The sequence below is a fragment of the Acinonyx jubatus genome, chromosome A1 (genome assembly GCF_027475565.1).
Source record: "Acinonyx jubatus isolate Ajub_Pintada_27869175 chromosome A1, VMU_Ajub_asm_v1.0, whole genome shotgun sequence".
Taxonomy (NCBI): domain Eukaryota; kingdom Metazoa; phylum Chordata; class Mammalia; order Carnivora; family Felidae; genus Acinonyx; species Acinonyx jubatus.
This window is the reverse complement of record NC_069380.1, coordinates 70054485-70068766: the sequence shown is the minus strand read 5'-3', so window position 1 is coordinate 70068766 and position 14282 is coordinate 70054485. Positions and strand designations below refer to the sequence as shown.

The following is a 14282-nucleotide window of genomic DNA, read 5'->3' as shown; positions in this document are numbered from 1 at the left end:
TTATTACCGTAAGATAAGTAACGTAGTTTCCTGGAAAGTCTCAGTTTGCTGTCATCCAGGTTGTTTTTCCCAACTGCTACCCCTGCTGACCACCAGCAACTCCACACCCACCACTGGCTGCTTGACTGGAGAGCCACAAAGGGGTTAACTATACATAGGTAACTGCTCCTTATTGACCCCTCCATGAGATCCTTCTCATTCCCATTTGGCAGCCAGACATGTATGGCTTCTCAGCTATCTGTCAAACTCCATCTTGTCTACGTTGCAATGCATCAGGCAGATTGTTTTAATCTCTCTCTCTCTGGTCCTCTGAAAGGAGCCTGTAGCCATTGACTAATGAGAGAATGCATCAGGGAAGGAAAAATAGCCCAAGTTTTCAGGAATTACTGGCTCTGAACTGCTAGTAATTCCTAGAGACCCAAAATGCCATTGTGTCCCACCACTGAAAGTAGAGAATGTGGCACAACTATTTGAGTGATGAACGGGTGGACCATGGCAGACACTGCTCATTGTCTTCTAATGTCCATCTTGCTCTCATTAGTTCGGTAAAAGAACTCTCACAATTTAGGTGGGTGTATGGTAAGAACTACATTTCCTTGGGGAAGGAAGGACTTCCATGGCAGCAAGAGTGGCCAGGTTACTAAGTTTTGCCCAATGGGATGTAAGCAGAAGGGACGTGGACAGCTCTTGGGTTGTGTCCTTCAAAGGAAGGGGCACGTCTTCCACTTTCCCTTCTCTTCCCAGCTTGCCAGAATGGAGGCATACAGATTATAAGGAAAATTCCAAAGAGCTGAGGAGATGGCAGAATCTAACTAACTGCTCTCCAAATATGTTCATTCTTCTTCCTGAGCACAATACTAGGCAACATTTCTAGCCTCCTTTACAGCTAGATGTAGTGAGGCACCTGCATTCCTGTCAGTGGAGTGTGAGTGGAAGTGAGATACTCCAACCTCGAGGCTAGGTTCATAAAACCCTCCATACATTTCTTCACACCCTTTCTTTCTCCTCTCATCTGCTGAGACTCCTGGAAGGCACTAGATAGAAGGAGACTTGGTATCTCAATGCCTAAGTAGACCAAAATCTTTCTTGCCTTCCCACACTAAACTGTGACATGAGCAAGAAATAAACTTTGTATTTGCTTAAGCCACTGAGATTTGGGGATTGCAAAAGCAGTTAATCTACCCAGCCTAATACAGTATTAATAAAGGGAAAATAAACAGACTAAAAAGGACTTTTGTACACATCAGAAGGGAAAAGATGATATTTAAGAGGAAAGTAGATTTTTTTTCTGAAAATAGAATGAAGGAATATTTAACACTAAATTATAGAATTGATAAATTTTGACAAGAACTCTTCAAAATCAAAGTATTGAAAATATTTTTTACTATTACTATAAATGAATTAGACCACTGCTTAAAAACTGTCAGAATAAAAATATACGTTAACAATATCAGGAATAGTATCCATCCTATGAATAGCACCCAAGGTATCTAAAGACATGGCAAGGATTTCTTCTCCTTGTTTTACTTATTTATTTTTTGCAAGAGAGAAAACACAAGCAAGAGAGGGGAACAGGGAGAGGGAGAGAGAATTTTAAGCTGGCTCCATGCCAGCATGGAGCCCAGTGTAGGACTGGCTCTCACAACCGTGAGATCATGACCTAAGCCAGTTAGGCACCTATCCAACTGAGCCACCGAGGCACCTTGCAAGAATTTCTTCTCAAAGAATTCAGTATTAGAGTAGGCTCTAGAGAAGGAGTTGGCAAACTTTTTCTGTTTAAGAAACAGTGAAGATTTCAGGCCTGTAAGAGGCACATAAGTCTCTGTTGCATACTTTTTTGTTTCTTTAGCAACCCTTTAAAATGTAAAAGTTTTAAACTAAACTTTTAGCTTGCAGGCCTATAAAAACAAGAAGCAGGCTGGATTTGGCCTGGGGTGTAGTCTGCAGACCTCTGCTCTAGAGTAGTGCTATACTAAGTGTACTCCAGCAACCACTGCCCATTGGCCACCAACGTGAGAGTTATGTGACAAGGCTGTCACATAAGATCTTTTAACAATTTATGTATTTATCTCAACACACAGTCTATGGTATATTTGTTCAGGTTCTTTAGCAGATGTACTATAGACTGTGTGGCTTAAGCAATAACTATTTCTCACAATGCTGGAAGCTGGGAAGTTCAAGATCAAGGTACCAGCAGACCCAGTGTCTGCTGGAGGCTGCTGCCCGGTTTGTAGGTGGCCATCATCTTGTAGCCTCACACAGTGAGAACAGAAAGATATCTAATGTCTAATGTCTTTCCTTATAAGGGCACTGATCCCATTCATGAGGGCTCCACTCTCACTGCCCAATCACTTCTAAAAGGCCCCAACTCCAAATACCATCATACAGGTGATTAGGTTCAACACATGAATTTTGGAAGGATACATTCAGTCCCTGGTAGGAACCTATAACTAACGTTTTGAGGATTCACACTGGCCTGCAGACCAAATTTTGTATGGTACTGCAATCAAAATCATGTCATGTTTTATGGACATCCACCATCCTTGGAACACCTTTCTAACATTGGGGAGTTTCTTACAGAATGAGTTCTCCCCAAGATAGAACCAGGTATTTGCTTTGTCTTACTCCTTTACAGTTAGATTCAGGCAGATGATCTAGCTGCACCAGTAGCTACATCCTAGAAAGGTGTTGATTCAAGACAGCTATGTGATAAGCAGTTGCTACCCAGAATCCATTTGCTGGTGAGGGTAGCAGCACAGGCTCCCAGCTACAGGATCCATGTGAGGTCTTCGCTGGGGTCTTGTAGGAATACTGGAGTATTCTGTCCTATGTATCCTCCAATTCTACTCTCAAGCCCTTTGGAGATCTTGTGAGTTAATGTCCCTTAATAGATTCCATTTCTGTTTAGACTAGCTAGACTCTTCTATTGCACCTAAGAACTTACTGACATAGATGTTTACTGATAAATGAAATTAATTCACCATCCCAAATTAAACAGTGTTCAGGTCCTATCATTAACACCAGAGCTGTTTTTCTTCAATAAAAAACTTTGGAGTTTGTAAGAAATAATAATAAATAATAAAAATCATTTTAAAAATTGAGTTTGTTCCAATTAGTGTAAGAGAAAATTTTTAAATGTGGTCTCTTTCCTCAAGGACTTCAAAATTTATCTAGAGAGTGAAAAGTAGCATACCAAAAACAAAAAATAAGCACCAAATTGTGCACCAAGATACAAAAGCCTATCTCTAAACAGCTCATGAGGTACAGCCAGGCCCAGAGCTCTTTCCTAGCATAGCAACCACAGAAGATCCTTGAAGCTCTCGGTAACCAACTTTGTGTCCAGCAGCCTTCTCATTTTGGCCACGGGTTAAGGACACAAGAACTGAACCCGACTCTTATGGAAGATTGTGGGAGAATTCTCAAATATGTTTGGGACCATGGTACCTATGCATAACAATTTTTATTTTCACAGAAGCAAATCAGTAATAGTTTATGACTATTGTCTTTAAGCAACATATGCCAAGGTCCCCAAACCCTTTCATATCTGCCCTGAGAGAACAAATAACATTCGTAAATACTGTTATTTAGGGAACTTCCTTGCTTACTCTTTTTGATATGTGTAGATTAAGGATAAACTTGACTGGATCCTGGAAGATCAAAAGAACTACAAAGAGTCCATTTCTGACCCAAATGAAAAAAAGACAGTAGATAAAATAATAATAATTAATATTTATTGAACACTTATTATATGCCAGAGACTGTTCTCAGCAAAGCGGTGTTTGGAGACAAAGCTGAAGGAAGAGGAAAGACCAGACCCTGAGGAAAGTAAATATTATACTATGGAGTTTGGGGCTTTCATCTTCCAGGCCAGAAATCACAATGTGGCAGAATGTGGGCCACACATAGCACAAGACTATGTTTGGCTTTAGCCATGTGTGTGTGTGTGTGTGTGTGTGTGTGTGTGTGTGTGCGCGCGCGGTGCACTCCTGTGCACGTTGTATGTTTCTCAAATTGAATTAGTTAACTATTCAAAATATGGCAGCTTTCGTGTATAAATCCAAATTTTCTTTTCTTGAGATAGTGAAAGATTTAACAACGCGGGGATCCCCACCTCAAAACATTCAAAGGCATCACCATGTGCCACACTCAGTCCTTTACTCGTTGTCTTTAGATGCTTGTGTTTTTTTCATCCCTGTTTTTTAAGGTGGAAAACCTGAAGCATCTTAATCTAGGAAGTGATACTGTCTTTGCATTTTACAATATTTTTTTGCATTATTCTAGAACTAGTGCAAAAGTATCCACATGGATAAATCTCACAAATATAAGATGCAGCATAAATAAATAAATAAGTAAATAAATAAATTGCTGAAGAATATATACAGTTTGATACTATTTTAATGAAAGTTTTAACATGAAACAGTCTTATATTATTGAAGAACACATGCATAAGTAATAAAGGGATGAAATAATGTGTGGGAACACTAGTTACTGAGTTTGAGAGGCAGGTTGCCCTTGCCGAGGGAGGCTAGGGCTGCCATAACTGGGTAGCTTAGATTTTTATTTTCCCACAGTTCTGGAGGCTAGAAATCCAAGATCAAGGTGCTGGCCAATTCAGTTTCTGGTGAGAACTCTCCCTAGCTTGTGGACAGCTACCTTCTCATTGTGTCCTCACATGGCCTTTCCTCCCTGCTTATGTCCAAGGAGAGTGACAGAACTCTCTAGTAACTTTTCTTCTAAAGTCTCTAATCCTGTCAGTTCGGAGTCTGACCCCAATGACCTCATTTCACTTTTAATTACTTCCATAAAGGCCTTATCTCCAAATACAGTCACAATGAGGTTAGGGCCTCAACATATGAATGGGGAAGGAGTGAGGAGGGGGAGACACATTCAGCCCATAACACTGTCCCATGAAGGGACACACACAGCACACTCTTGACCCAGCAATGAAAATGCATATGTGCAATGTTTTTGCCCGGGGAAGACTTTCAGAGACTCAGCAATGTTTCTACCGGCGGCTAGTCATGTAAGCACCCTTTGCTTAACACCTACCAAAACTCCAGATACCCAGAAGGAAAGCAAGTGTTCAGCAATAAACCACATTATTTGCATAGTCTGAGTACAGTGGGCCACCCTTATCAGTGGAAGGCAGTAGGAATGTTTCCAAAATCCAGCCAAGGGCGAACTTTGCAATCAGGCCCTTCTAAAGAAAGTCACCTCAGGGGTGCCTGGGTGGCTCACACGGTTGAGCGTCTGACTCTTGATTTTGGCTCAGGTCATGACCCTAGAGTTGTAGGATTGAGTCCTAAGTTCGGCTGTCTGCAGTGCCTCCTTGGGATTCTCTCTTCTTCCTCTCTATCTGCCCTTCCCCCACTCATACTCTCTCTCCCAAAGTAAAAACAAACTTTAAAAAAATGAATAAAGATAGTCACATGAGGCTTGCTGTGTCAACTTTCCTCTGCACACTTACCAATGACCTCCTCAGCTCTGCTGTATCTCTCCCACCTTCTGGTTAACAACTGCTAAGATACCCAATTGCTAAGCACTAAAACTGGTATAGTAACTGTCTATAGATTGTTTCTAGGTTTTAATACCATTGCCAATCAAAGCCAATCATAGTATACTTTATGACCTGAAAGGCCCTTACAATCCATAACATGTTCTCTCCCAAGGTAATAATTGATGATATCTTTCTAAATTAATTATGTATCATACTTCAGGAGAGGATCTCACCCTCTTCCATCCCTGGGTGCTGATTAACATAGCAAGCAAGCTCTTCAGTCTTGTTACCATAGCAAAGATAGTTTGGTGACCATCTTAATCCAACAATGGAGTTGGAAACACTTAAAGCATAGTCAAGAATGTTTCTAAAAAAAATAAAAAAGAATGTTTCTAGTGCATATCCTACTGCCTATAATAAAATCCTGGCAAAACTAAAGCTAGAAAAGAGAACAGAACCAAAGCTTCTTTGAGCACTTCCAAATGCTTTATATAAAATTGCCCTAACAATGGGATATGAATGTGTTTTGGTAATTGTGTGTTCATATTTTTTTTAAGTATATTTATTTAATTTGAGAGAGAGAGAAAAAGAGTGCGCACAAGCAGGCATGGGGCAGAGAGAGAGGGGGAGAGAGAATCTCAAGCAGGCCCCACGCTGTCAGAGCAGAGCATGACACGAGGCTCAAACCACAAATCGAGAGATCATGACCTGAGCCAAAATCAGGAGTCAGACACTTAACCAACGGAGTCACCCAACCACCCTGGTAATTGTGTATTTATTAGAATTAAGTTTGCTCTTTTCAGAAAGCCACAACTTGTACAGAAGCATAAAGTTTCCTACCTAAGGAGTCTTAACTTTCTCTTTAGGGGCGGAAACATTCATTTCACTGGAATTTTTACTAAGGAGCTTTATAAAGCTCAGTACTTCATTGCCCATATCATCCTCAATCCTCAGGTAGTACAGAAAAGACAAATAGAATCCTCAACTCTAGCTAAATTTTTAGAAACTCTGGAACTTGGCCTGAACAGTTGCCTTTTATCTTAATGACAATGAAATCAAACTCCATAGCCAGCCCATTGACTCTCAATCTATTAACTAATAGACAGGCATCTTATCTGCCTATCCCCAGTCATAGACTTTTCCTTATTACAGGCTGAAATAGCCAAATATTGCAAATGACTCATGTGATACATTGAGTTGTTTTTAATTTTTTTAAGTTATGGTAAATTATAATTAGCATCAAATTTACCATTTTAACCATTTAAGTTTATTTATTTACTTTGAGAGAGAGCAAGAGCACAAGCAGGGGAGGGGCAGCAAGAGGGAGAAAGAGAATCCCAAGCAGGCTCCATGCCCTCAGTGCAAAGCCCAATGCCGGGCTGGATCCCACCAACCATGAGGTCATGACCTGAGCTGAACTCAAGAGTCAGATGTTTGACTGAGCCACCCAGGCTCATTATAACCATTTTAAGCCACCCCATTATGTGTGTGTGTGTGTGTGTGTGTGTGTGTGTGTGTGTGTGTATATATATATATATACACACACATATATATATACATATATATATACATATATACATATATATATATATATACATATATATATATACACACACACATATATATACATATATATATACATATATACATATACATATATATATATATAGCCACCCATTATAACCATTTTAAGGGTACAGTTCAGTGGTATTAAATACATTGACATTGTTGTATAAACCATCACTACCATCCATCTCCAGAACTTTTCTCACCTTGCAAAATTGAAACTGTTTTCCTTAAACACTAACTGCCCATTTTCTGCTCCCCGCAGACCCTAGCCACCACCTTTCTACTGTCTCTATGAGTTTGACTATTCTAGGTATCTCCTATAAGTGGAATCAATGCACAACTTTGTCAACAGATGTGAGTAGCTTTTTCAGAACATCCTTCAAAACAACCCTTCTCACTATTTAAAATGAGAGGTGTTATCTCTTTAAAGAACCATGAGAAAAAGACTGCCCTGACCTCACTGGAAAGGACCTTACAGGCACTATGAACAACTAACACAGTCGTCCCACTCTGGGGTGTTGATCCTTGCTTTCTTACTTGTTAATGAAGGAGAAAGAAATCCTTCTTGATCAGAAAGACTGTTTGTTCCTGCTACAGACCTCAACCTGAGAATTCTTAGGAGTACTCCAGAAGCAGAAAACCACAGGAAAGAGCTTCCACTCAAGACTATCAGAACAAACTAACGACTAGAGGCAGGAGACAGCCCAAGCACCATGGAACATGGGAAGTCAGGGAACCAGCACTGCACATTGTCACACTTCAATCTGTATGCACGTTTTCTTAATTTTCCTACATATTTTCCTTTACCTTTTTTGGGTTAAGGTTCTGGATTGTTGACAGCTTGTTACCTCTTAACTATGGTACCGATAAGCAATGGTTCGCTTATAGATAGAATCAGCTGATGAGAATTGTTGAATTGTCGGTAATCTTATTAAATTCTTCAAAGCTTGAAATCAGCCTGTGGAAACTTTTACACAGTGGAAACAAGAAAACTACACATCAGGGCCTCCCCTACTCCCACTGTCCCAGAGAAAGAATCTGTTGTTAAACATTTACCAGCACACCACTGCCTAAAAAGTACCCATCCTTAATATTGCCCTTTGCATTCTTAGTCACTTCCAAGCATACATCCAACTGACTACAATTTGCTTATGATATGGCTAAAATATACCACTAAACTGTTAAATTTGTATTCACTTTCCTTTGGGGACCACCCAGCTTCACATGGTACCAGTTCCTAGGTATCAGGTGGTTCCCTAAGTAACTGGACTCAACCACTAAGCACCTTTTTAGATGGAAAACACCTCAATAAGCCAGGTGACCAGAGATCTGAAACTCCTTATCATAAAATACTAAAAAGAGAGATTCCTCTCTCCGCTTGTAAATCTTTCGTAAGTGCTAGACTTTGGAAGTAACTGTTCACAGTCACAGAGCTTTAGAAAGCAGGAAACAGATGGTGTACATCCAGAGGTTATGTCACCTTCACACACCTTACCAGGCAGCACACCAGGGATGCTCAACATGGAGCTCTCGCTTTAGATCTAGCCCATGATTACTCTAAATTCACTTGCTGGCACTGGACTCCTCTCGATGAGTGACACCATCACCAAAGTTACCACAAGACTCCTTTTCTTGTAAAAATTGTGTGCTGAGCTGAAAGCTAGCTGCCAGTTCCTTTCACAACTTTGGCTCCAAAGCAAGATGTTTCTTATTAGAGAGAGATAAGAAGACACAGAACATTTCTCAATCTTGTCTGGGAAGGGCAGGCACCACTGCCTGTCTGTCTAAGCCTGGACAACTCAGCACAGACCTGTGTGTTTCATTCCTGCCACTAGAAAACTAAAATTTCTCACACACGTTAAGAGATCCAAATTGTTTGGGGCATCTGGGTAGCTCAGTCAGTTCGGCAACTGACTTCAGCTCAGGTCATGATCTCACGGTCTGTGAATTAGAGCCCCTGAGCTGTCAGCACAGAGCCTGGAGCCTGCTTCAGATTCTGAGTCTCCCTCTCTTTCTGCCCCTCCCCACTTGCACTCTGTCTTTCTCAAAAATAAATAAACATTAAACATTTTTTTAAAAAAAAGATCCAAATTGTTCATTTTTGGCACAAGTGGCCCTCACTCTGAGCACTTAATCTTTCTTAAAATAGACACTGAGTATTTTGTCTTAATAATAAGGCTGCATTTCAGGCTGGGCTGCTTTGCAGGCTGAGGAACTTCATGTGTCAAATGGTGATGGTGTAAACTCTTGGTAAATGCAAGGCTTAATTCCATTAATTATTTGTGCAATTATATATTTAATATATGTATTGCCCATAAACTCTATTGTAGCAGAGTTTATACTTTTATCATTCATTGTTGTTTCTCCTATGCCTGACACATATACTAGGCACACAATAAATGTTTCTGAAATATGTATACACACACACACACACACACACACACACATATACATATATATGTATATATATAGGTTTATATTGATAGTTCCAATTTAAAGTTAGGATTATAGTGATTTTTTTTATCTTCATAACTTGGAAATCTTGGTTCCTAATAACATTAATATTTCCTTATTTGTTTTATTTTATCATACACAAAAGCACAAGAACAACAATACTGCTAACAATAAACTTATTGAATGCAGTTCAAAGTATCTTTGGAGTTTTATTTGTCCTTAGACTTTATATGGGCAAAATGTTACAGTGGTCTATGTTCCAAAGTAACTTTAATTATCTTCTCAGGATGCCTGGCTAGCTCAGTCAGTAGAGATATGACTCTTGATCTTGGGGTTATAAGTTCAAGACCCATGTTGGGTGTAGACACTACTTAAAAATAAAATCTTAAAAAAAAAAGTAATTATGTTCTCAGTGCAATTGGGTATCATATTCAGTTCCACTCATTGGTTTCTGTTTGTGTTCAATTTTAGGGTTTTTTTTTTTCTTATTTAACTTAATTTTTTGAATATATAAATCATTTACATGATTCAGAAGTCAAAGCTACATAAAAAGGATACCCAAAGAATTAAATTCTTGCACCCACCTTTATTCCTTATACCCATTCTACCCATCCTTATTAGGAACCCTTTCCATTTTCAGAAATATCTTGTTTATTCTTCTTTTTTTCATACAAATAAATATATATACCTATGTACAAGTATATACAAATATGTTTATGTGTGGATATGCCCTAGTTTATTCAATCAGTCTTCTATTGATGGATACTTGGATTTGTTTTTAAGCTTTTATTACAAATAACTTCACAATGCAAAGCAAAGTGCATACCATATTTTGCATTTGTAAAGGGATTATTGTCAGCTAGTTTCCCAGAAAGATTACCCAGTCAAAGGGTAAACGCACATGTAATAATTTTGTTGAATATTGTTCAATTTTCCCTCCAGAAGAATTTTGCCATTTTGCAATCCCACTGGTGATGTTTAAGAATACCTGTTTCTGGGGCACCTGGGTGGCGCAGTCGGTTAAGCGTCCGACTTCAGCTCAGGTCACGATCTCGCGGTCCGTGAGTTCGAGCCCCGTGTCGGGCTCTGGGCTGATGGCTCAGAGCCTAGAGCCTGCTTCCGGTTCTGTGTCTCCCTCTCTCTCTGCCCCTCCCCCGTTCATGCTCTGTCTCTCTCTGTCTCAAAAATAAAAAAAATAAAAAGAATACCTGTTTCTGGGAGTACCTGGGTGGCTCAGTTAAGTGTCTATTTTTTTTTAATGTTTATTTTATTTTTTTGAGAAAGAGAGAGACAGAGCACGAGCAGGGGAGGGCAGAGAGAGAGGGAGAGAGAATCCGAAGCAGGCTACAGGCTCTGAGCTGTCAGCACAGAGCCTGACGTGAGGCTCGAACTCACGAGCCTTTGAGCTGTGAGATCATGACCTCAGCTGAAGTTGGCCACTCAACTGACTGAGCCACCCAGGCGCCCCAAGTGTCTGACTCTCGATCTCAGCTCAGCTCATGATCACAGTTCCTGGGATTGAGCCCACATCAGGCTCTGCATTGACCATGCAGAGCCTGCTTGGGATTCTCTCTCTCCCTCTCCCTCTGCCTCTCCCCAGCTCGCTCACTCTCTCTCTTTCTCTCTCTCTCCAAAAATAAGTAAAATAAACTTTAAAAAGTTTCTGGGGTGCCTGGCTGAATCAGTTGGTGGAGCATATGACTCTTGATCTGAGGATTATGAGTTTGAGCCCCATGTTGGGCGTAGAGATTACTTCAGAATAAAGTCTTTTTTTTTTTAACGTTTATTTATTTTTGAGACAGAGAGACACAGAGCATGAACTGGAGAGGGTCAGAGAGAGAGAGAGACACAGAATCCGAAACAGGCTCCAGGCTCTGACCTGGCAGCACAGAGCCCGACACGGGACTCGAACTCACGGACTGCAAGATCATGACCTGAGCCGAAGTCGGCCGCTTAACCAACTGAGCCACCCAGGCGCCCCAGAATAAAGTCTTTAAAAAAAAAGAATACCTGTTTCTCTCCAGGATTACCAACATAGGGTGATGTCAAGCTTTTGGACCTCTGCCAGTCTGGAACTGGGAAGGATTTGAGATGTCACCTTCCTTGAGTGCTAACAAGTTAGCCTTAGTGGGTGTTACCAGAAGGCCTCAGACTCTTAGGTCAAAAACAAGAGAATCTATTAGTTATGGTACAGCAGAAGCCTGAGCTTCATGTTGGCATCAGTTCATCTTGCCTCCCACGTCCCATGGGGATGATGAGGAGCAGCCCGAGTGAATGCTGTGGCCAAGTGGGTTTGTATCACAGCAGAGGAACACCGAGCCTAGGAAACCCCTAATCTTATATGGGGCTGCTATATAACCTGCCTAAGCTTTACTCCGAAGGAAATATTATCTTTATTATCCTAGTCAGAAAACAAATCTGCCCTCTGTTGCATGTGCATTTCTTTGTTTTGTTTTGAATGTTTATTTTTGACAGAAAGCACGATTGGGGGAGAGGCGGGGGGGGGGGGGGTGGACAGAGAATCCAAAGCAGGCTCTGTGCTGACAGCAGAGAGCCCGACGTGGGGCTGGAACCCACAAATGGTGAGATCATGACCTGAGCTGAAGTCGGATGCTTAACGGACTAAGCCACTCAGGTGCCCCTGCATGTGCATTTCTTTTAGGAAGAATGTCACCAACTACTTTTTGAAATGTCTCATAGGCATTTGCCTTTCATCTCCTGTGAACTGTCTCAACATTTCTAGCTATTCTCCTCCTGGGTTTTTGTCTTTGTCTTTTTTTTTTAAACAGTTTTATTATGATATAATTTACATAGAATGACATGCTCACCCATTTAAAGAGTACCATTCAGTAAGTAGTATATTTACAGAGTTGTGCCACCATCACCATAATATAACTTTGGAACATTTTTAATACCTCCAAAAGAAACCTCTTACCCATTAGCAGTCATTCTCATTCCCACACCCCATCCCCACCCCACCCCACCCAGCCCTAGGTGACTGCTAACTTCCTCTCCTTCTCTGTAGATTTGCCTATGCTAGATGTTCCATGTAAATGGTATCACACCGTATGTGGTCTTTTGTGACTGGCTTCTTTTGCTCAGCATGGTTTCAAGGTTCATCCATGCTGTAGCATCAATCAATACACTTCTTTATTCTTTGTTATGTATTGATAGAAATTAATCATTTTGTGTAATTTCAGTTGAAAATATTTTCTGCCAGTTTTTCATTTGTCTTTTGACTTTGCTTATGATGATTTTGCCAAGCACAAGTTTATATGTATCTGTCTGTATGTATGTATATGTAGATAGATAAGTTAGATATCAAATGTTAGATAGGTAGGGATGTATTTAAATGTATTGATCTTTCTCCATGGCTTCTGGGATTTGAATTATAATGGAATGGCTTTCCTCATGTCCAGGTAATAAAGAAATGGATATGATTCACTCTTGAATATGTTGTTTCATTTTTTTTACATTGAAATAACTGATCTATTTAGAGTATATTTTAATGTAAAGTAAGGGACATAAATTCAAATATATATTTTTTTCAAATGACTCTCCAGTTGTGCTAATCCCATTTTTTTAAGTTAATCTTTCCCCTCAATGATTTAAGATGCTTCCTTTGTCATATGCTAAATTTCCACATGTGCTTGAAATTATTTCCATTGGTTTGTCTGTTAGCCAGGTATCAACACCACACTGTTTTAATTATAGGATCTTTATAGTAATTTTTAATATGTGGTAAGGCCAACCCCTCTAATTGCTTTCTTTTGAAGATGTTCATGAGTATTCCTGCTTATTTATTTTTCCATATGAAGTTTAGGATCCAGCGCCAGGAAAATTTTGCTGGTATCTTTTTAGGGAATTACATTAAATTTATATATTAACTTGGAGAGACTTGAAATATTTATGATGTTGATTGGTCCTCTCCAAGAACAAGGAATGTGTTTCTATTTTTGATCATATTTTTGTGATTTTTCAGAACTGTTTCAAAATCTTCCTCATATAGGCTTTATGCATAATCTCTTAAAACAGTGCTTCCCACTCCTCTAATAACTAGGTCAACCGAGTATGGCCAATTATAGTAGCAGCTCTTCTCTTTGAGGAGGGATGAGGAGGTGGGCTGAGACAGAGGGAAAAGAAGAGCAAATATCTTCTATGTTCTACTTTCCCTGAGTAGTTTGTTCTATTAGCCCCACTGAGAGTTTTGCCTATGTATGCTGCTAGCTATGCTACTATATAGTACTCACTGAAACACTGTCTTCCATGAGCTTTACTGGACAATATGGCTGAGCATAATGTGGGATGAGAGACAGACTAGAGACTGAATTTGGGAATCTAGTGTATAATGGGCTTTGGAGTGAAGCTATTCTACTTTTTACTCAAGTCGGAGATTTGTAACAGGAGACCTCGTCTGCTCAACGAATTGATTCCAGAAGGAATCAGAGGAGAAATAGCAATTATCAGGAAAGTGGTTTCACAAAGGTGAAAGCAGCACTTCCCTGGTAGATACCTCTGCTGTGAGATAGCTGTACTCCAGGTTAACTTGAGGCTTGCTTTAAAACCTAATGGTGTAACAAACAATATATTACAAAAAGGAAGTATAGGAGGAGAGGAAAAAGCCTATTTCTTCTTTCAAATCCTTCTAGCTGCTCTTTAGCTCAGAGAACAAAGAGATTTATTATATAGGACCAGCAGCAATTTTGTGTTAATAATACTCAGTCATCTCTATATTGGCACCATCATCTAAGCCTCAGTAGGG

At 39.9% G+C, this 14282-nt stretch overlaps 1 long non-coding RNA gene across 1 annotated transcript in view; it reads left to right on the top strand.

The window, feature by feature from the left end:
• Window positions 1-14282, top strand: part of LOC113601102 (uncharacterized) — a 36244-nt gene that overhangs the window by 2702 nt on the left and 19260 nt on the right. The window lies entirely within an intron of this gene.